This window comes from Ochotona curzoniae, unplaced genomic scaffold (genome assembly GCF_017591425.1).
Source record: "Ochotona curzoniae isolate NIBS_2020 unplaced genomic scaffold, NIBS_Ocur_1.0 scaffold_1037, whole genome shotgun sequence".
Taxonomy (NCBI): domain Eukaryota; kingdom Metazoa; phylum Chordata; class Mammalia; order Lagomorpha; family Ochotonidae; genus Ochotona; species Ochotona curzoniae.
Window position 1 is genome coordinate 28,807,988 of NW_024467083.1, and position 21,724 is coordinate 28,829,711.

The 21,724-nt window shown below is 43.6% G+C and overlaps 1 non-coding gene and 1 pseudogene across 1 annotated transcript; both read right to left on the bottom strand.

The window, feature by feature from the left end:
• Positions 1 to 796: 796 nt before the first annotated feature.
• TRNAG-CCC lies at positions 797 to 867 on the bottom strand. The gene has a single exon. It is a non-coding gene; the product is annotated as a tRNA-Gly (tRNA).
• A 1,980-nt stretch (positions 868 to 2,847) lies between these two features.
• LOC121168751 lies at positions 2,848 to 3,419 on the bottom strand (annotated as a pseudogene).
• Positions 3,420 to 21,724: the final 18,305 nt, after the last annotated feature.

Below are 21,724 nucleotides of genomic sequence, written 5' to 3' on the forward strand. Positions count from 1 at the left end.
TTCATGCACAGAATGCAGAAAGCCTCACATTGAAATCCTAACATTCAGTACACCACGCTTACTTTCAAAACGGATAAAAACAAAAACACCTCCCCAAATGTCCTTGATGTTAGATTTCAAGCAATTGTCAAATAAGAAAATAAGATTTTTTTCTTTTTTTTGCAAAGAGTTCTTGGGAAAAAAAAAGAAAAAACTAGCCAGTTGTTACCTTTAAGGTAGTAACAGCAACGAGCTGTTCTCAAAGTCAAAGCTTCCTACTTGGTAAAAGAATATGAAACGAACCTGGACAAACATAAATATCAAAATTGGGTACTTTGATTTTATTGCAAATTTCATTTTCAGGCGGACATCTGTTGCCACGCTGCGGGAGCCTGGCAACAGCGAAGGAGGCTGTGGAGGCCGGGCTGGTGGCCGACGCCAACCAGTCTGGATCGCGGTGTGCTGGGCACCGAGAGTCCTGCCGCGGCTCCAGGCGGACTCCTCCCTAAGTGTCCTCCCTTTCCGTGGGCCTCCGGGACTTCCGAGCACCTGCCCGGGCCCCAGCTCCTCTCCTTTCGCAGGGCAGAAGGCTGAGCTGCACTTGGGCGTTCTGAAAGTTTTCAGGGACCCTCCAGGAGCCAAGGGGACAATAACAGTGGCTCTAGGAACTACTAAAGCCAACCAAACCTTTTTGAGTGCAATTTAGCGAGCGAATGCAGCGAGATTATGTTTTGAGTTTGGATAGGTTGTGTCCTCAGTTGGGAACTGCGTAGATTCAAGGCCTTGAAAACTGAACTGCAAAAGAGGTTTGGGAGGCTGCATTGGCCGGGAATCGAACCCGGGTCTCCCGCGTGGGAGGCGAGAATTCTACCACTGAACCACCAATGCAACAGTAGCTACTTCTAACAAAATGACCAAGGATGGGTATTTGCAAAGCACTCCACCACTTATTAAACAGACAAATTCTGCAAAGCTATCTGAGTATCGAAAAGTCTGAATTCCCTGAGGAAACAATTCAAAAGGTTCTTTCCAATTGTGTAGGATTTCCATAGTGAAACGTCAGAAATTCACACAGGACTCTCCCTCCCTCCCTTTCTTTCCTTCCTTCCTTCCTTTCTTTCTCCTCACTTTATTTTAGTATTTTATTCCAAAGACCAGTTTTCAGCACCGGTAAAACATTCCTCCATCCATTATTAGTTTACATTTAACATTATAAACTTACTTCAAGTGAGCAGAACAAACAGAAGATATGCAATGGGACTGACTACAACTTAACACGGTGCCACGGAATATGGAAACCCAAGATCCCCAGCATCATCAAAGCGACCAAGCAAGTATATTTTATTTTCCTTTAGGTGGCAGGTTTTGGAAAATTACATTGTAAAACATCAGCCCTTACAAACAGAGCACTGGTGTTTACAAAAATAGAATTGACTATTTAGATTCCCAGAACTCACCAAGCCAATTGTAGCTGTCTAGCTGTGGGTCAGCAGTGTTATGTTCCAGCCAATATCTCCTCACAAATGATAATCTACAACTCATCTCCGTATACAAATCCCAATTGTAAACATTACCAGAGATTACCACTGCTGTTCTCAACTGTGCTGACAATGCTCTGACCGCTGAAATGTACATAAACGTTCTTTGGCCAGTCTTATTTATCGGTTAATGCCACAGGACGATGGTTGGATAACTTAGTATCACAAAACTATATTAGAACCGTTTAAATGTAATGTCTAGTAGATGCTAAGCTAGGAAAGGCTCCATCCATGCTTCGTACCATACAACGGTAACAGAATCAGCGCTTTCTGTTGTACGCACGAATCTACAATTCAACTCTGCTTTACCAGTGAACGCATTATAACATCAGCTCTGCGTTCCCATCAGATCTTCAGTCATCAAAAATTAAATGAAGAAATTATAGCTGTAAGTTCTGGGAGGCTAGTTCAGAGAAATTCAAGTGGCCTAAAATTAGTCATATCATAATGTAAAGTTTTACTATTATGCTTCATAAGCTTGTACTTGAGAATACTAGCAGCCTAGTAACGTTTAATTCTTGTGTCATGAAATAAGCCTATTTTGGAGGTGTGGCACAATATCACCAGGAAATTTAAACAGGAGGCACAAGTGCAGAGCTTAATTAAGAGATGATTGACATATACTCAAAGTCACCAGCTTAAATTAGAAATGGCTTCCACTAAAGAGCTACCACTCTGAAGTTCACACGAAGTAAATTAACACAGACATGGCAGAACGCGAAATCCAAAGCATGTTTGCATAACAAAAGTAAATGATGAAGATTAGCCAGCAAAAAGTCCACATAAGCACAGACACAAACGTTTGTATGCACATTTTAAGGTATACGAAATGACTCACTTGGATAATTTTAGGTAGAGCTTGTATACAATTTATAACAAGTACAACTTAAAACATTTGTCTTCAGATTTTATTTTTATTGGAATGTCAGATATACAGAGAGGAGGAGAGACAGAGAGGAAGATCTTCCGTCCAATGACTTACTCTCCCCGCAGCTACAAAGGCTGGAACTGAGCCAATCTGTAGCCAGGAGCCAGGAGCCTCTTCCGGGTCTCCCATGCTGGTGCTTGGTTCCCAAGGCTTTGGGCCACCCTACTCTCTTTTCCCAGGCCACAGGCAGGAAGCTGGATGGGAAGTGGGGCCTCTGGGACATGAACCAGTGCCCATACGGGACCCTTGCATGTTCAAAGTGAGAATTTTAGCTGCTAGGCTACTGCGCAGGGCCCAGCTCAACACATTTCTACAATAATGCCACCACAAAGTCAAATTAAACACTTAATAATAGTCATGTACAAATCGGTCTTTTTTTAGACCAAAATGAGTGGTGTTGTTCTAAGAAATACCCTCTTCTTAAACAATCATTTCTGTTTTAACTGAAAACGCATCTGACAGCAAACATTTTGGGATTTCTAAACCTCTGACTTTCAAGACATAACAAGCATTTTCCACTTTACCCAGACTTTGTTTCAAGGTTTATAGCTTCTTAGAAACCCCGTAAGGTCCAGTGTTGCCAATGAAGGAAAGCCCATCGTAAACCTGATGTAAAAACCGTATCACTTCAATGTTCCCAATCCCCACACTGTTAATGCACATCCATGTTAATGCTCCTGGTGAGTCAGCCACTCCCAGAAGGTGATCAGCCCCTGTGATTTTCAATCTCCAGGTAACAAACCGCTTGCCCTGTGCGTCAGCGGAACTCTGTAGTAATGGCTCGGTGGAACCGAAGCGTAACTTGTCCTGAGAATTCTCGGGTTACTTGTAAAATCTTTTGTCTCACACCATCCGATGTCACTTCTGATTCAATCAACTTTGCTTCTGGATCAGGAGCACTTGTAATCCAATGGAGGAGAAAAATTGTCCTTTCACTTTCAAGTTATGTCCCGACCCAGCATTACAAGTCTCATGTTTCCTTCCTAACACATGTCAGACACACCTGCCCTCCTGGCTTCTCCTGTTTGTTTTGTTAGATGGTGGGGTTTTGGGCTAGCAGGAAATCCAGAATAATACATCCAGTGAAGCCTTCAACTGTGCACCCTGCAGGAATGTTAACGGGTTCTGACTTCCCATGGAAAGGTAAACATAGTTTCCTATTTCGTTAGGGTGAGTAGAACAAGTGGGAAATTAATCAAAAGGAAAAAAAAATCTCAAGAACTTTCCAGAATTGCCTAAAGGTTATCAAGTAAAGCATTTTACCCAGAATTAAGAAAAAAAAATAGGAAAGGTAGAAAACCTAAGTCATACAGATAGTTTCATTTTATCTGAAAGACGGAGACAGATGTAGAGGCAGAGGCAGTTCTTCCATCTTATTCGCTGCCCAAATGCCTACATCAGGGTTGGGTGAGACAGAAGCAAGAATCCAGAACTCAACCCAAGCCTCTCTCAGGGGTGGCAGAAACCCAGCAACCTGAGCTATGGGGTGCTGCCTCCCATAGTATGCACTGGGGCTGGAACCGGAAGTTCAGCACTCAAATCCAGGCACTTGGATACAGGATGCACACGTCTTAATCACGGAACAAGTGGCTACTCCTGGGCTTGTTGGGTGTGTGTGTGCTTATACACCTCCAACTACTGCAGCATAATGTTAAAAAGACTTTGCTTTGCCCCTTGAACTGATGATGCACTTTTGTTGAAAATCAGTGCCATGTGTTTCTGTGAGACTACCTCTGGCTTCTTTTCTCTGCTCCATTGGTCTATCTCTATCAACACTACACTATATTGATTATTGCAACTTTACAATAGATCTTACTACTTAAGGCAGTCCTCCCTCTTTTTTTTTTTTTTTTTTTGCCATCTTCCACTTTATTTTATCTCTGCCATGTGATAGAATGGGGAGGGGTAGAAAAGGGAGAGGAGGAGGGAACAGAGAGACAGAGAAAAGACAAAATGAGACAGGTTTTAAAAATTGTTTTGGGGGAAAGGCTGGTGCAATGGCTCCATTGCCTATTTCTTCCCTTTCAAACACAGGATCTCATATGAGCATCAGTTTGTGTCCCAGTTGCTCCAGTTCCTTTCCAGCTCTGTGCTTGTGGCCTGGGAAAATGCTGGAGGATGGTCTAAAGTCTTGGAACCCTGTATCCAACTGAGACCCAGAAGAAACTTCTGAATCCTGGCCTCAGATTGGCTCAGCTCTGGATGTTGCAGCCATTTTAGGAGTGAGCCAGTGGATGGAAGATCTTTCTCTGTCTTTCCTTCTCTTTGTAAATCTTTCCAATTAAAATAAATAAATAAATCGTACCTGGTATGGTAGCCTTGTGGGTAAAGTCCTCACCTTGAACATGCCAGCATCCCATATGGGAACCGGTTATAATCCTGGCGGCCCCGCTTTCCATCCAGCTGCCTGTTTGTGCCCTGGGAAAGCAGCTGAGGACGGTCCAAAACCTTGGGACCCTGTTGCGGACCCCTGGCTTCAGACTGATTCAGCTCCAGCCTTTGCGGCTGCTTGTAGAGTAAATCAACAGATGGAAGATCTTCCTCTCTGTCTCTCCTCTCTGTATATCTGACTTTGCAATAAAAATAAATAAATCTTTTTTAAAATTATTTTTTAAAATATTATTTTTATTATTATTCTTTTAATTGGAAAGGTGGATATACATAGAGGAGAGACAGAGAGGAAGATCTTCCGTCCGATGATTCACTCCCCAAGTGAGCACAACAGCCGGTGCTATGCCGATCCGAAGCCAGGAGCCTCTTCCGGGTCTCCCACGCGGGTGCAGGGTCCCAAAGCTTTGGGCCGTCCTCGACTGCTTTCCCGGGCCACAGGCAGGGAGCTGGAAGGGAAGAGGGGCTGCTGGGATAGAACCGGCGCCCATATGGGATCCCGGGCGTTCAAGGCGAGGACCTTAACCACTGCACCACCGCGCTGGGCCCAAAAATAAATAAATCTTTTAAAAAAAATCTTAAAAACTGTTTTGAAGATTCTTTAAGCTGTTATAGAGTGTGTTTCCTCCATACGAGTTTTATTTTATTTATCTATTTTAAACTCTCCCACCCCTTTTTATATGAAGGAGTAATTCAGTGAGAGGGGACAAGGAGTGAGGAAAGAATCATCTGTGCACTAGTTTCCTCCCCAGATGCCCATGACAGTAACAGCCAGTGCTGGGCCAGGTTGAAATCAGGAGCCAGGATTTCCATCAGGGTCTACTCTGTGGGTAGCAGGGACTCAAGCCCTTGGTCATCTGTTGCCCCAAAGTATATTATCAGGAAGCTGGGTCACAGGCAGAAGATCTAGGAGTACCATGTTGGCACTGAGAGATGGAATGTGCGCATCTCAAGCAGGAGTTTAATGTGCTGCATCACAATGTCCTTCCTCTTTCCACATGAATTGCATAAGCCCCTATGTTTCCTCAAGGAACCTAGCTGGGATTTTATAAGGTATTGTTCCAAACTCAGTTTGAGGAAAGTTGACATTACTATCTTAAGCTATCTATTCATGAATAGGATATAATTTTCCATTTATTTAGGCTTTCTCATCAGTAATTTTACCATCTTCAGCATATAAAACTTGTAAATATTAGAATAGGTATAAATGATATTGCATTTAAAATTTTGATTTTCATGTAGTTACTGTTGGCACACAAAAATTGTTGATCTTAGGTCCTATAACCTTGCAGAACTTTTTTTTTTTAAGAGTTATTTATTTAAAAGAGTAACAGAGAGAGGAAAAGAGAGAGGTCTTTCATATGCTGGTTCACTCCACAGATGACCGTAACAGGCAGAACTAGACCAGGCTGAAGTCAGGAGCCGGGATTCGGGAGTACGGGGTCCCAAGGACTCTACTACTTTCCCAGACGCATTAATGGGGAACTGGGTGGAAACTGGAGCAGCTGGGATGTGACTCAGCACCCACAATCTGCTATACCATATGTCAGTCTCATTGTGGATCTCATTTTATTTGCTGTTTCTATTCCTTGGGCCTTCGTATGTCACTGGAAATAGGAACACTTTTCTTTCTTGTTTCTTGCCTTATTGCAATTGCCAGAACTTTGACTGTGATGCTGAGTAGCAGCAGTGGAAACAGACATCTTTCTTTGTCCTATTCTTAGGGGCCAAGCATTCAGTCTTTTACCATTAAATATGATGCTATCTGTAGGATTTTTTAAAAAGGCTTATTTATTCGATAGTCATGTTCCAGAGAGAGGAAAAAGGAGACACATGCACACAGAGGTAATTTTCTACCCACTAGTTTACTCCCCAAATGGCTGCAGTGGCTGGGACTAGGTCAGGTCAAAGCCAGAAGCCCTTAGCATCTTCTGAGTCTTCCATAAAGGTGTGGGGATCCAAGCACTTGGGTCATTTCTGCTGCTTTTCCAAGCACATTAGCAGGGAATTGGATCGGAGACGGAGCAACCAGGACAATAGTGGCTCCCATATGGGATGTCAGCATGACAGATGGCAGCTTTACATTCTACTCTACAAAATTGGCCCCAGGATTTTTTCTTAGTATTTGTTCTGTTTATCTTAAAGGAAGAATGTGTGTGTGTGTGTGTGTGAGAGAGAGAGAGAGAGAGAGAGAGAGAGAGAGAGAGAGAGAGAGAAAATCTTTCATCCCATCTACTGGTTCACTTGCCAAATGGCCATACCAGTCCAAAGCCAGGAGTCAGGCACACCATACAAGTGTTAAACATGGCTGACCAAAGCATTGAAATCACCTTCTGCTGCTTTCCCAGGGAGCAGGATTAAGGGTGTAGCAGCACTGAACTGGTGCTCATATCGGATGCAGGCATTACAGGCTACAGTTTAGCCTGCTGTGTCACAGTTGTAGGATTTTTTGTAGAGTTTAAAAAATATTTATTTATTCAAAAAGCAAAGCTACAGAGAGAGAGAGAGAGAGAGAGAAAGCAAATATATGTATTTTTATCTCTATATCTATTTATCTATCTATCTATATCTTCCATCTGCTAGTTCACTCCCCAAATTGCCTCAACAACTGTGGCTGACACAAGCCAAAGTGTGGACTGCAGGGCCCTAAGCACTAGGTAATCTTCTGCTATTTTTCTAGGACCATTGGCAGGGAGCTGGATGAGAAGTGGGGTGGCCAAGACTCAAACCGGTGCCCTTATGGATTTCTGGTGTCACAGACAATGGTTTAATAAACGACACCACAACACTGCTTGTACATTTCTCTATCAGGTTGCAGAAGCTCTCTGTTGCACTAGTTTTCTAAGAATTTTAATTAAGAATGGGTATTAGATTTTGCAAAATTTCTTTTCTGCCTTAATTAGTATAATCCTATTTGTATTCAGAGACAAGTTGAATGTTCCTAAATTTAATTTGCTAATATTTTGTTAATGACTAATTTTAAAAAGCACATTTCTGGGATAGGTATGAACTATATAGATAAAGAACAAAGGGTTGGGAGAATCAAGATGGCACAATAAGGTAAGGACACATTGAAACAGATGGAGACATAGATTAGTTACTCCTCACTAGGGTATTGAAGATTTTTCTGCACACCGCTCCTAAAACTGTTCACCTAAGCTGTTGATATATGTCTTGTTAGAGATATAGACTACCCAAAAAACAGCCAAGTTCAGCAAAATCATGCTTCAATGCTGTAAACTGCTAAATGCGAAAATTAAAATAGGCATGAGACAGCTGAATAGTAATGTATAGCCATTTTAAGGTGTATAGAACCCGGTTGTATATAAACTAATAATTGAAATGTCAATGTAGAAGTCACAGGATGTGGTTCAGAACTTGCATTCTTTTTTTTTTTTTAACACAGTAGTTACTCAATACAATGTCAACTAATTCCATAACGTTACAAATTGTTACTGATGTAATCTCGGGCTTTTAATTGATCGGGATAATAATGTGCCGGCTTTACCTTCATACCAGAGATGGTCTCCCCAAAAAACCGTTGAACTTATCTGGACAATAAGATGCTGGACTTTATGCTTGGTAGATGCTTGCAATGAAAGAATCTCAACTGAATTTGAACTGTGGTAATGCAACAAGGTGGAGGAATCCACCATGTGGGGGCGGCTTGGGGAGGGGTGGGGGGAATCCCAGTGCCTATAAAACTGTGTCACATAATACAATGTAATCAATAAAAAAAAAATAAAATAAATAGATGGAGAAACATCAGCCAGTGTAAAGCAGAGAGGGCACATTTAAGGAAATAAGAGAAGATAGAACAAGAGCAGAGGGGCACCCAGAGACTGACAGACATAGGAAAGCAGCGGACACAACACTATGGTGTTGCAGTGAATGATACCTCAGCAACATTCAGCAAGTGGTGATCTGAACTGCAGCAGCAGCTGGAACTCCACCAGCAACAAGATGGGAAGGGACATTCACTGGGAACTCAGGAGGTGAATCCGGACAAAGAACTGCCCATCCTGCTGGTCTGTTTGATTTGACCAGGAGCAGAGACAGAGTGGCAAGTCCCAGACAGGCAGTGCAGGAACAGAGCGGATTTCACAGCCCAGTCTGCCCCCTAGAGCTGAATTGGGTGCTATTTTGTGTAGGGAGACAAAGGCTATGGGACAGGACTACATGAATTGAGCTGGGCGTGAGCTCATTTCTGACTCAGTGAACTGCAAATGTGGCATCCTACAGGTTGCATCCAAGATAGATCCGGGTTGCCCTAACACCTGAAGGCCAGCAGGTCAAGAACTCTAGTAGTAGCACATCAGGTGCCATTTCTTATAGTGTGGCAAAAATTTAAGACTGCAAGGGACAACAGTGAGCTGCACATGTGCTGAGCTTGATGATAATTTACTCAGCTCAGTGCATTGTGCTGGTCCCACAGGGAAAATAACACCAACTATGGCATTGTATGGGTCAAAATAGGTCCATGTGGCCCCTGGACCTAACAGCCAACAGGTTCCAGCAAGATCACTACCACCAATATCCTAGCTATATAGGACTCCTAATGTCTCCCTAATCCTAGGACCTGCTCCAACCGGAAGTGGGGGAAAGATTGTACAGACAATGGTGCAGCCTCAGCATGGTATCACAGGAAATGGAGACTGGTGAGCCAGGAACTGGGGCTATGGAGACCACGGTGGAAATCTAACATAAGTACCCAGACCTGGAAGGAACGGCACAAGTGATTGCAAACAAAGAGCCATGTGTCAACCACAATAAGTGAAATCGAATTGTAGACCTGTGGGTGACACAGCTTAGAATCCTGCGCCAAGAAGAAGAAGCTGATAACCAGAAGTACAATGACCAAGAGCAAAAGAGGAGATAAAGGCACAATGAATATTATTGAAGACTCCTTTGCAAAGAAACAAAAGCTTTTGCCAAACTCAGAGTTAACTGAGGAAGACATCAAGAAAATGGGGGATACAGAAATCAAACCACTGTTATAAAGCTTCTTATCAACAACGAGAAGCATATAAAGTAGGAGTTCAAGAAATTTAAGGAATATGTCACACAAGAAATGAATCAAGTGAAAGCTGATCTATCAGAAATGAAGAATACAGCAGGGCAAACTGAAAGTACAGTGGAGAGTCTCCAAAATAGAGTAAATGAAGCAAAAGAATCTCAGAATTAGAACATATTTCCTGTCACCAGGAGGAAACAAACAAAAAGCTGGAAGCAGAGCTGGATCAGGCCAAAAAAAAAAAGTATTCAGGAATTGAAAGACACTATTAAGAGGCCAAATATAAGAGTTACGGGAGTTGCTGGGTTTGAAAATGTATTTAATGAAATAATAAGGAACAATTTCCCTAATCTAGAGAAAGAATTGGGAAACAACATCCAGGAGGGGCACAGAACTCCCAACATGCTTGACCAAAAATGATCTTCACCATGACACATGATAATTAAGCTCTCTTCAATCAAACATAAGGAAAAAAATCCTTAAATGTGCACATGGAAAAAAAAATAATTGATATATAAAGGAATGCCAATTAAATTCACAGGAGACCTCTCACAGGAAACTCTACAGGCCAGAAGAGAATGGGGCAACATATGTCAGATTAAAAGCAAAGAATTGTCAGCCCAGGATAATGTGCCCAGCAAAGCTTCCCATTGTCTTTGAAGATGAAATACAATTCTTCCACAGTAAAGAAAAGTTCAAAGAATATGCCTCTTCCAAACCTGCCCTATAATGGATACTTAAAGATGTTCTCTTGACAGAGAAGAGGAATAGCACCCACCAAAACCAAAGGCAAAAGCAGAGAACATCCAAGTACAATAGCAACAGAAGACGAAATCAATGAACAATCCATTGCTAAAATGACAGGACCAAATTACTACCTGAATGCATTAACCCTGAATGTAAATGGTTTAAGCTCATCAACCAAACGTCATAGATTAGTAGACTGGATTAAAAAAACAAAACCCATCTACTTGTTTTCTACACAAAACATATTTCACCAACAAAGATCAGCAGAAACTATATCTCATGGATTTTGATTTTTTTATTAGTTTTATCTCTTCAAAACACTTTCTTCTGATTAAATTCTTCACTGACTCATAGATCATACAGTAGCATCATTTTCTTCAAGAAGGGTCTTGATTTTCTTTTCCATTTCATTAGTATCATTAGTCATTCAGTATAATGTTACTTAATTTCATGGCATTTTTAATTTCTTCTTTTCTTCCTATAGTTGATTTTGTTTTGTGGTTTTATTTAAGGGGATGTACAGTAACTGTGTAGTGGAGATTATCATATCCAGTAGCATGTTATTTAACTTAATGGTGTTGTAAATTTCTATTTTTCTTCCTGTTGTTGATTTTGTATTGTGGCTTTTAATCTAAGAGGTTGTATAGTAACTGTGTAATGGAGACTATTATATCCAGATGTTAAGATAGAATGCAGTATGCATCTCTACTTCCAGATCAAAAATGGACTCCCAATGAAACTGTTAACTATATCTTGACAATAGGATGTTGGACTCTGCCATTGTTCATGCCCACAAAGATGGACATATGGCTGTTTATGAAGAATTATACTATACTAATAATATAGGGGAACTCAGTGGGAGTAAGAGGGACTTGGGGAGGGGTAAGGGAAATCCCAGGGCCTATGGAACTATATCATAAAATGATAATAATAATAAAAAAGAATTTTTAAAAAGAGCAAAGGATTGTGCAAGGTTGTTCCATATGTGTGAGCAGGCACCCCACATAGGTTGCCTTCTGAAAAAACACAAGCAGACCCTCTTCCCAGAGTTAGTAAGGGGTGGGGCCTTCCCACCTTTCTGGGGGCTGAATTCTTCTGTAGACCTGAAGACATTTGTATTGTGCCAGTAAGGGGCTGCCAGCTGGTGCAACCAGGCATACATGTGTACTGAGAAATCCAAGTGTCTCTCCCAGTTCTCATTACTCAGTTCAATATGTTTCTTTAGGAGGGAGAAAGGGGAGTAGGAGGGGGATTCACTATACCTATGAAATTGTATCATGGAAAATAACATAAAAAATATTCCTTTGGAAATTTGATGATGCTAGAAGAATTCCTGTTTCCCCTGAAATTTGAGTGAGAAAGCCTGAAGTTGGTTCTTACTCCTACCACTGCTGGCAACTACAATCTTCACCATGACATCTTTATGTTACTTTCATCCCACAAATGTGTTTTCTTCTACTTGCTCTCTTAGGTCTGTCCAATCATGGCATTGGCTCAAACCAGGTTGATTCCTAGAGGAAAAGCAACAGGATCGAATGAAATGTTGGGTGCAGTTTCCAGGGTATGTTTAACATGTTTAACAGTATGTCCCACTTCCTCATGAACTCAGACAAAATTAAACAGAAAGTGTAGAGGAGGTAACATGCCCAGAAAGACTTAGAGATTTTCCCCAAGTTCCCATACCACTTGATGGCAGTAGAGCCACCACACAAGCCTTATCTATACAAGCCTTGTCTACTGTGCCAAGCACCGAATTCACCTTTCGGGAACTTACATCATAATTTTAGGGTATATTGGATCTAGCATAACCTCAATGTTAAAATCTTAGGAGAGGCCTTTCCTGGGACACAGCTTTCACGGCAGTCCTATAGTGCCCTCATTTATACTGAGTTTTTAGTCATTGATTAATCCTACAACATCAAGGAACACAAAAATAACAACTGACATCACAATCACAAATAAGATGTGTTTATGTGCTTATATATAAAACATCTGGCTCCTGTGCCAGAAGAGGAACTCCCTGAAAGCAGGGATTTGATCTTTCTTGCTCATCCCATATCCCCAGGGCCCCCTCTAGAATTTACCAGAAGAAAATGTAGTATGCATTTGACAAATGAATAAATAAGTTACTAGGAATGATTTTTATCATTGCGCTGTAGTCATAGCCATGTTTTTCATCTACTCCTATTTATTTGCATCTGTACTAACGAAATAAAAGCACAGTCTTAGCAATTGTGTTCAGGATTTTTCAGGGTAGGCATCAATAGTCTGAGAAGGAGGAAGACAGTTTGAACTGAGCAGTCTGGGAACAAACTCTACCAGGGTATTCTGCCTGCAAGGCAGCAGTTGGCCAAAGGCTTGAGCCCTCAGCTACAGGTTGCATTCTAAGATACTGAACTGAAGGAAATTTAGTGTCCTAAGGAAAAAAAAAATCCACTGAGAAGAGCTTGAAGGTATTTTTCTTTTTGTATAGAGATCTCTTCCCTTCTGCCTTTATATTCTTTATTTTGTCTCTGCTTCTCATATCTGGTTGTATATCGTCCTCCTCTTCACCCTTCACCATGTGGGCACAATAAATTGTAAATTGTACTCTAAGCTTTGAATGTTGGCTTCACCACATATCACATTGTATTAGTGAATTGTTTAAATTTCTCATTGGAGCCTGTTCTGCTCACATGCTGCTTAGAGAAGGAAGTATCACCCGAGAGAGTTGTTAGCTGTTCAAATGAACTAACATCAGCAGAGAAGGCTCCAAATCCTTACAACAGTCACAAATTTTCTGCCTTAAACTATCTGGTGATGCAGCTCAAGAAACTTCATTTTAGACAAATTCTCTAAGAGAGAACTCTTGGGCAAATAAAAACTCCCATCATTAATCCAGTAGCTCAAGATTGAGACCTCAAAAGCTGTGAGGGCAACAAGCATGACTTAGCTAAAGTAATAGAAGTCTCTTGCTTATATTGGTCTCTCAATGGGAAATGTTCTTGTTTGCAGAAAAAGAATGTCCAACCTAACGTGGGAAACTGCCTACCCAAACTGGTCCTATAGCTCCTCCACTCTCTTTTGGAGTTTTTCCTCTGCTCTAATTGCTGGAAAATCTCATCCCTCATGTGTGTCATTTCCTTGTGATGATCCCTGTTTTCTCCTAAGCCGCCCTGAGGAACTGGAAGGAAGCCACATCAGGTAGGAATCACATCAGTAACAAGAATCCCCGAAGTGCTTGAGTTCAGGACAGCCTCTCAGGGAAGATAGTGAGAACTCTGGCATGATCAATACCACACTTACTCAGAGGGGGAGGATGTGCCAAGCAACTGAGAGGAAGAAAGGGGTAGGTCCTGAAGAGTGTGAGAAGGAGAAAAGACACACAAGAGACAATGGAAGAAGTGAAGCTGGAAACACGTGGGATTTCAATTGACCTGGTAGTAAGGGTAACTAGGGCAAGGAGTTAGGTTCAGGTAAGCTGGAATTTTTGCCAGTTCCTCAATAAAACTTTATTCTTTCACCTGTCAATCTCATACACTCAAAAGGACAAGAGGCACCTCTGTCTCGTATGAGACCAGAAAAGACATTGGCAAGATGATCACACAAAATTTAAACTCACGTTTGGGACCTGACATTGTGTAATAGTGTGTACAGTCACTGCCTGTGTTGCCAGCATCCCACTTGGGTGCTTGTTCAAGTTCTGGCTGCTCATCTCCAGTTCAGCTCCCTACTAATGTGCCAAGGAAAGCAGCGGGATAAGCAGGCAGCTGGGTTAGGGTGTCAAGTTAGAAGTCACACCTCCCCTAGGACATGTGATCCTTTGTCAGTCAGATGACCCACTCCTGATACGCGTTTGGGTAGTTTGGGTATTTGCCGGGGTTGGGGGGGTTGGAGAACAGTTGCATATGAGTGTTCCTTTTCACCTCTAAATAGATCCTATTCTCACTTACGAACTATATTATGCTTTCATTTTGATACATTCTTATCTCTGTGGGAGGAAAGAACCTGGAATAAAGATTAAAGTGCCTTACTCATACCACAGGAAGGATATTTACTGTTGAGATAAAGTTTTCTGAGACTCTTGCCAGCAGTTGGAACTGGGTGCCAAAAGAGTACCTGGAAAGAGGGGCTCCAGGCTCCTTGTTGCCCTCCCACAGCTTAACTCACTGACTTGAAGGAGCAGTATAGCAAGTCCCACAGGATTCTAATCCCCATACTCAAAAGGTCATTTGCTTCTCCAATAGATAACATCTTGGTGGCCAGAATAGTCTTAAGTACTTTCCTTTAGGGGAATTCCAGGGCTGGGGAGGGGAATTTCTTCCAGGACAGAAAGTAACTAACACCTTCCCGCAAGCCCTGGGTTGACCGAAGCTCACGTGGCCATCCTACCAGCACAACACCTCATTGAAACTTCAAAGCTGGACTGCTAGCTTCCTGCTTACAGATATCCTAAGGTGCAAATTGCTTGTTCCTTACCTCAACTTCTGCAGACAATCCAATGGGTACAAAACAAGCCTTCAACAGAGGCTTTGTCTGACTCGTTCTTGACTTTGCCTTCCTTGTAGCCTCTCATTTAGCAGAGCAGTAGTTCTTGAGACCTGGGGGTAGGGGAGCTGCTACCCTCTCAGCTGTCAACTGAGGAAGTGTTCTCTCTCCTTCACCTCCCAGACTTGTCCTCATTATTTTGACTTGGCAACAGGGAGAGAGCTTTCATCAACAGAAATGTTGGCAGCTATGGCAGGACTGCTCCCACCTTTGACAGTGCACACCCCACCACTGACTTTCAGCAATGGATGTTTAGAAAGAGTTTAATCTTAAAATTAAGAATTTATTTTGATTTAGAGTATTAAAATATTTTTCTTTCTGGAACTGAGTTTTTTTTTTTTTTTTTTTTTAAGATTTACTTATTTTCATCTGAAAGGCAGATTTTACAGAAAGAGAAAGGAGAGACAAAGATTTTCCATCCACTAGCTCACTCCACAAATGGCTGCAAAAGCTGGAGCTGAGCCAATCTGAAGCCAGGAGCTAGGAGCTTTTTCAGGTCTTCTGCACTAGCTCAGGGTAAAGGATTGTATTTTGACCAGATATTTTAAGTTCTGTAGATTTCTTTTTCAGATAAGAATATAGCAGTGAAAAGAGTAATGGGGGGTAACTGATGACTGGCAGAAATGGGAAGTGGAGGGATAGGAACAGGAGTGTGGACAAATTGTAGAGTGCTCACACAATTGAAAAGGATGCAGCAATAAAAAGGAACTAGTGAATGATACATTAAGCCACATAGATGAATTTCAGAAGTGTTGTTATGAGCTAAAGCATGCGGACAAAGAGCTGTAAATACTTTATGATTCCACAAAAATGTGTGGATATGGGATAAGCTAAGTAACTCTGGCTCCTGGACTGATTTTTGACTTGTAATTAGTCAAAATATCATGTGCTCTGACCATTATAATGGTACGATGAAACAATTGTAATTTGACATGAGATGTGTTTTCCAAAGCATTCTGTTTCATTCATTCTTCGGTTGTTTCTTGTCACTTAAATCTCTCTCAGTCTCTCTCTGATATTCACAATGAGCAGTGTCAGAGGCGGCTCAGGCACACCCGGGGCATTTCTCTGCATTGTGTACCATCTGGCCTCTAGATTGCTACACCTGTGATAGAAGGTTAGAAGTTAGAAGTCCGCCTCCTATTCCCTCTCCTGTTCCTTAGGCACTCAACCTGGTTGATAATGAACCTCACAAGGCTCTCATCTCAAATGCTGCTCTTCAGTTGTCTGTTGTTTTTCAAAGAGATTCTCCTCTGTGTCTGCTTTTGTCTGAAGCTCCGAGATTTAGATCCTTACTGACTGTCCCTGGGGAAGATAGCCATGCTCTCTCAGAAGTAAAGAGGTGTAAGGCATCGCATGCTCTCTGTCTTGAAAATGTATGTATTGAAAATCATGCTTCTGACTTTATGTGACAACTTCTCCAGTGACAACTTCTTTTTAAAGATTCATTTATTTTAACTGGAAAAACAGATTTACAAAGAGAAGGAGATAGAGAATGATCTTGCATTTGCTGGTTCACTCCACAAATAGCCACAATGGCTGGAGTTGAGCTGATCTGAAACCAAGAGTTAGGAGCTTCTTCCAGGTCTCCCATGTGGGTGTAGGGTCCCAAGGCTTTGGGCCATCTTTTGCTACTTTCCCAGACCATAAACAGGGAGCTGGGTAGGAAGTAAAACATCCAGGACTTGAACCTGTGCTCATATGGAATCTGGTGCTTGCCAGGGGAGGATGAGCCAACTGAGCCATCGCACCAAACCCTTCCAGTGACAACTTCTGGTAGGTTATCAGGGTGCAGCGGCTGAGCACTTGAAAGACCTTTAATAATGGAGCACAGCTCCATAAACCTGGTGTCTAAGGGAAACTTGAGACCAGTCCATACTGTCATTATAAATTCTGGCCAGGAGCCCTCTTTTAGGCTTGTAGATGTGGGCTTTTGTGTTTTGTTACAGTGTTAGTGTTTTTGAATCAGCAGTACTTGTTGGGGATTAAGGTTGTCTCAAGTCAGATTTATTAGAATGAAACCTGGTGATAAGAATTTACTCCCAACTGATGTATTAAGATTTTGTCCCCTTGACAACTTGGGATGGAATAAAGGATGTGGGAAAGTGAAAGACAGGAGCAAGAAAACATTATTTCAGGCAGCATTTCATTGACAATGGATTAATGTGGTACTACTAAACCCTGGAATTTGCTGTGCCTCAGAGTGGTTCCCATTTCAGATCAGGCAGCTGTCCCTCAGTTTCTTCCACTCCGTTCTGTTAAGCTTTCCGCTAGCTGCACAATATTCTTGAATCTAAGGTCATTATTGTTGTTGTTATTATTATTGATTAATTTTAAAAGAGATTTTTTTAATGATTTATTTGTTTTTATTGGAAAGGCAGATGTAAGAGAGGAGGAGAGACAGGGAGAAAGATCTTCTATCCGATGATTCACTCCCCAAGTGGCCGCAACGGCTGATGCTGCACCGATCCGAATCTAGGAGCCAGGAACTTCTTTCCGGGTCTCCCACACAAGAGCAGGGTCCCAATGCTCTGGGCCATCCTTGACTGCTTTCCCAGGCCACAAAGCAGAGAGCCAAATCAGAAGTGGAGTAGCTGGGACTTGAACCAGCACCCATATGGGATGCTGACACCACAGATGGAGTATTAACTTACTACATCATCACCTTTACTCCTGTTTTGCATAGTTTTTTTTTAGATAATTATTTTATTTTTGATGATTTTTTGCATAGTTGATTAAGGTGCAAAGGGTCAAGGGCTACAGGAAGGTAGGTGAGACCAGTATTTCCTGTATCTGGGGAAAGTGGGGAGATACAGAAAGAAGCCACACCCAGCTTCCCAACTGCCTCCATACCCTGGGATGGAGGACAGCCACCTGATGCCACCCCAAGGTCCCTGCTATGGGGCATACTCTGAGGGTCCTGCTCAAGAGGTTTTGATAGTTCAACAGTTCTGAATTATGGTTGATTTCACCACTCCAAGCACGATGAAATTTCCATAATCTGCTAGTGAACATAGTCCACTTTAGAGTCTCCATTTGCTCAGATATTCACCGTCAACACTTGGCTGGGGTAGTTGATCAATTTGTTCTGTCCTCATTCCTCTGTTATGGTACCACGTGTCCTTTGCGAGCTCCAATGTACTGCCATATCCTCCATGTGCACCTGTCCATTGCCACTGAGGAGGCCCAGCGTTGACAAATGCATTCGACTGTTAGACCATGCAACCTCCATAGCTGGGGTTCTGAGTCCAGCAATTCAGTTGGGGGAATCCCAAAGGAAATTTCATCTGAGGTGATCCCAGACCTGATTCTTGTGTGTGCTTGCCATTACAGGGTCCAGCACAGTCTGTCACCCCAATCAGCTGACACACACACTGATGGTTGCAATTCCTGGGTCAGTTCTGTCTCCAACCCTTTTATACAAACCAATGGGTGTTGTGGCCCATCCTAATTCTGCCCACCACATACTCAGCCATACCAGTGGGATATGCACTAGTTGGAACGACTCCCAATAACACCTACCGGGCCTGCCTCCTGCACTGATTCCCATGCTTACCAAATGTACAACAGACTCATCCAATCTGTCCCACATCCTATTCATCTCTCATACATATTAATGAGCACTGAAACTTAGTTCACCCTAACAAGCCCCACTATCCAGCCCACACACGTGCCGGTGGGTGCCACTGTCTGTCTATCCATGCCTGCCCCAGTCCTGGTTCTCATGCTCACCAGTCAGAGCAGCAACCCAAGAGGGAAATGCCCATTGTTTCCCTACTGTGCCCACTCCCACTGCTGGAACATGCACTCTCAAGGTGGTTCTGCAGTTTGACTTGACAGAATTTGTCCTCTGTGTCAGCATCTGCCAGCTGATGCTGTGGCAAAGCCCAGCCAACCCTCACCCACTCTGGCTTATGCATGCATCAGTAGGAACAGTCAACCCGGCCTGGCTTTCCCCTAATCCTTCTCACATGAGGCCCACATGTGTTGTAGCTCTGCCTGGTTTGGTCTATCTCCATCCTAGCTCTCACACTCACCAGTGAGAGTGGTGGTCCAGTAGGGGAGCCCCATGTAGCGCCCCCATCAGGTTCATCCCTACTTTCCGGGTCTCATATGTGCTGGTTGGGTACTGCGGCCCAATCTGGCATGACGTCCCTCACCACAGCACTTGCCAGTATGTGCTGTAGCCTGGCCCAGACCCGGCTCAACCCCAATTTCTGCTCCGATTGGTGAGTGCTACAGCTTAGCCCAGCCAGCCAGCCCCCAGTTCTGGTCCTCATGTGAACTGGCTTGTGTTGTGGTCCAACTCTGCCCAACCCACACTCCACTCTGGTGCTCAGATTCACTAGCAGGTGATATGAACTGGCACAACCTGATTCATCCCCAACCTGAGCTGAATGTATGCCTGTGGGTGCCATTCCCTAGTCTGGTCTGGGCTGTTCCCTATCATGGTTCTTGCACTCACCTGCAGAGAGTGTGTCCTGACAGAGGAGTTCCCCAAACTCCTCCATCAGAACCTTTCCCAATGCCAGACCTCATGCCCACTGGTGGGTCCATGGGCCAGCCCTACTTAGTCTATCTCCTGTCCTAGCAGGAACAGTGGCCTTTCCTGGTCGGCCTTCACCCATTCTGGTTTTTACTGTTGGTGTTACAGCTCAGCCAAACCTGGTCTACACTCAGACACAGCTCACACATGGCTCTGCAGGGGCAGAGACCTAGCCCAGCCTGACCTACACCTACCCATGAGCGACAATGTGTATGGGAGTCTAGCCCAGTCTGGCACACCCCAGACCCAGACTACACTTAGCCCAAGGGGCACTGCAGCCATGTCCAGACCAGATAGCAGCTACCACTTTGGCCCTCACACTCACCAGTAGGAACCACACCCCAGCCAGGGCTTCCCCTTCATTCCTTAACCAGGCCTGTTCCCAGCCACAGATCTCGTTTGTGTCAGTGGTTGCTATGACCCAATTTGGCATAGTCCTTCCCCTGTCTTGGCCTTGGCCTTCGGATGCTGTAGCCTGACTTGACCCAGGCTGTCCCAACTCCCAGCTCTCACTGACAGGTGCTAGAATCTGGCCCTGCTCAGTCTGCTCCCATCCCTGGCTCATACAAACCAGTAGGTGTGACTATCTAGCCTGGCATGACCTATGCTCTAGCTTGGTTTCTGCACTAAGGTTTCCTTGGTCCTGCCCAGTCTGCCGCCTTCCAAAACCAAACCACACACTTGTCAACGGATGGGGCTACCTTGCCCAGCTTGCCCAACCCCCATGCCTGGACCGCATAGTCACCAGCAAGAGCTATGACCCACTAGGGGAGTTTCTCAAATTTCTTCACTTAGCCCACTCCCAGACCCAGATCTCATGCATGCCAGTGGGTGCTAAGACCTTGCCCAGCATAGCCTGCCCTGCCACCTTGAGCTTTGTATGAACTGGTGAATGTTGTGGCCTGGCCTACCCCATACCCTGTTTTAGGATGCACATGTTGGTGCTGCAGCCTGGACCTGCCCAGGGTATTCCAAGCCCCAGTACCTGTGAGTGTTGGTGGGTTCCATGTCATACCTATCTCAGCCCATCACCACCCCAACTCTTAAGCTAACCAGCAGGACTTGTATTTCCACAAGATTTGGCTCAAATATCCACCCATATAATCTACCCCTGGACCTGGTTGTTTTACATGCTGTTTAATGTCATGGCCCTGCCTAATATGACCAGTCTCTTTTTCTGACATTCAGTCAGGTACTGGGATCTAACCCTGCTAGACAGGTCCCCAGCCCTAGCATTTGTGTTGGCTGGCATGTGGTGCTCAGCAATGTTCCATACTATCAAGCCCACCTCAGGACTCCCATGTGGGCTGGTACATTGATCTGACCCACAAAGATCTCCCCTCCAAACCATTAGGTCGCAATCCCCTCACTTACCTGCAAGTACAGTAGCCTTGTCATTTGGAGTCTCTCAGGAGTCATGCCTTACCTACACATATGGTGGCTTTTTCAATGGCTGTTCCTAGGCAGTAATTTCACTCCCTCAGGTTCTCAGAGCTTGTTGCCCAGAACAAGATGGCTCCGTCTGCCTTTTAGCAACCAGGTCAGGCTGTGGCCATACCCCTACCAGCCAAAAGCAGCCAGTGGGGTTGAGGGTCCCATTTGCGCACCCAGCCCTGTTTTGTATATTCTTAAAGCACCCTTGAACACAAAGAATAGATAAAAGAGCTGGCCTTTTTGCATAGCTAGTCAAGCTGCCATCTGTGACACCAGTGTACCACATTGGCACCAGTTCACGTCTCAGCTGCTCTGTATCTGATCCAGCTCCCTGCTAATGTGCCTGGAAAAGCAATATGAGGTGGCCCAAGTGCTTGGGTCTGCCATCCATGTGAGACATGCAATTGAAGTTTCAGGCTCTTGACTTTTGCCTGGCCCAGCTTTGGTTGTTGAGGCTGTGTAAGGAAAATCCCTAGCCCCCTTTGCTTTTGTTCTCTCTTTGGAACTCTGCCTTTCAAATAAACAACTAAATCTAGATGTCTTTGATCTGCTGATTCACTCCCCAGAGGGCCATAACGGCCAGTGCTGGATCAGGTCATCAATGCCAGGAAGTTTTTCCAGGC